Source organism: Penaeus japonicus, unplaced genomic scaffold (assembly GCF_977035675.1).
Source record: "Penaeus japonicus unplaced genomic scaffold, GWHDUDI00000001_assembly GWHDUDI00000025, whole genome shotgun sequence".
NCBI lineage: Eukaryota > Metazoa > Arthropoda > Malacostraca > Decapoda > Penaeidae > Penaeus > Penaeus japonicus.
Window position 1 is genome coordinate 192,130 of NW_028234427.1, and position 2,500 is coordinate 194,629.

General features: G+C 33.9%; 1 protein-coding gene across 1 annotated transcript in view; it reads right to left on the reverse strand.

The window, feature by feature from the left end:
- LOC122263049 (uncharacterized) overlaps positions 1–2,500 on the reverse strand; it is a gene marked incomplete at its 5' end in the record, with an annotated part of 55,559 nt that overhangs the window by 25,235 nt on the left and 27,824 nt on the right.

Sequence of the window (2,500 nt, forward strand, 5' to 3'; positions counted from 1 at the left end):
TCTATCACTTCTAGCGGGTGGCGAGCGAGGTTACAATGTTTAATCTCTCTTGGGTTAGCGAAAACTCCACACACCAAACACTTGGGGTTTATCTCTTCTCTCTCACTTTTGGCTAGTCCCTTCTTTCATTATACACCTCATTCTCTCATGCTACATACAAATATAATCATACAACACTCCCTCTCCCTCCATACTACACTCACTTCTCACTCCCCTCATTTCTTTCTTACTTATTCTTTCACATATCCACTTTACCAACCACATTGAGGATCCCCTCCAAAAAACTCAGATAGTCTACCCCATCCACCTCACTCATCACCTCCCCCTTCTCATACCTTCTCCTCCTCCACCCTTCCTACCCTCATATATCCTCCATCTCCCTTTCTCCCTTCGCCACTCCTCTCCACCTTCCTCTCTCTCCTACCATTTCTCATCTTCCCCCTCACTCCTCCTCCTCTTATTTATTTCTCTCCTCCTCACCATTCTCCCTCCTCAATCCCTCCTTTCCCCTTACCTCCTCCCTTCCTCTCTCTCCCCTCTCCCCCTTCCCCTACTATCCCCTCCCTCTCCCTCTTTCCCCTCTCCACTCTCTCTTCACCCCTCCCCTCCTACCTTCTCCTCTCTTCCCCCGTCTACACCTTCCCCCCTCCACTACCTCCCCTCACCATTCCCCTTAACTCTTCCCTCTCCCTCCTCTCGACTCCCTCCTCTCCTCTCGCTCTCACTCTCTCTCTCTCTCTCTCTCTCTCTCTTCTTCTCTCACCCACTCATCTCTCTCTCTTTACCTCTCTATTTCTCTCTCTCTTCTCTCACACCTCCCTCCATCTACTCTCACCGCTTACCATTCGTTTGCCTCCATATATGGGACGCCATTACCCCGATCCTCCTCCTTCCTATGCCCCTCTTCCTCCCCACCTCGAAGAGGATATAATTGGTAACGATAAGAAATAAAGAGGATAACGATGATGATGATGATAATAATTATAATAACGATGATGATGATGATAATAATTATAATAACGATAAGAAATAAGGAGGTTAACGATGATGATGGTGATGATAATTGTAATAACGATAAGAAATAATTGATAACAATAACGATAAGACATAAGGAAGATAACGATGATGATGATGATGATGATAATTGTAATAACGATATGAAATAAGTGATAACGATAAAAAATAAGGGCGATAATTCTAATAACAGTAACAAATAAGGGGGATGGCAATAGGAATAAGAAATAAGGAGAATAAGGATGATGATGATGATAAGAAGAATAATGATAATAGGAGATATAAGGATATAGAGAGAAGAATGACGACAAAATAAAAATAAGACAATAAAAATAAACTTAAAATACAATAACAAAATATCTTTAATTATTAATAATTTAAATAACTATTTCATTATTATTAAATAATTAATTATTTATTATTTCAATTAATCAATTATTATAATTAATAAATTAGTTAGATTATTCATTTTAAATTATTAATAATTCTAAATCATTAATTATTTCGTTATTAATAATAATAACAAAATAATTTAAAAAGAAAGAAAAGAAAACTATACATATAAATATATACATACACATACATATAAAATACAGCTACAAGATTCAAAAAAAAAAAAAAAACAACAACACTAATCGCGTCACAGAACACATGAACCAAGCGAGTACGCAAAATAATACAGCGAAATACAACAGCCAAATACAACAGCGAAAGACAACACGCAAAAAAAGAACGAAACCGGAAATAAAACAGCAATAATAAGGACAGTAACAAATACATTAACAAAAACAACAAATACATTAACAAAAAACACCAATAATGAAGATCATAATAACAGTAAGTCAATCAAATAATGATAATAATAATAATAATAATATTAATAATAATATATCAGTTAATCAAATGATAATGATTATAATAATCATAATTATATGATATATTATAATTAATTCTTGACGGCATCCTCCTCCTGGCTCTGGTGGACGAAAGCTGATCAAAGTAAATTAGATTAAATAGAATAAGTAAATGAAGGTTAAGGGGGAAGGGAAGAAATGTGATAAAGAGAAATAATAATAATAATAATAATAATAATAATAATAATAATAATAATAATAATAAAAAAATAAAAAAAAAACAATTTAAAAAAGTCATGCAATGTTCATTTAAAATGTTGCAATGGTTCTAACACCGCAATGACTATAATGCAATTGCAATAATTTAAATAAAATCATTTAATTTTAAAAAATCTAAATAAAACTGCAGTGATTATAAAGGTAATGCAAGAGTCATGGTGCAATAATCATAAACACCACAATAACAACAACAACAACAACAATAATGGTGCAACAATCCATAAAAATGCTGCCATGTTTGTGCAACAATCCATAAAAATATCGCAGTTGGTGCAATAATCCATAAAAATGTTGCCGTGTTTGTGTGCAACAATCCATAAAAAAATGATGCAGTGATCATAATAACGCTGCAA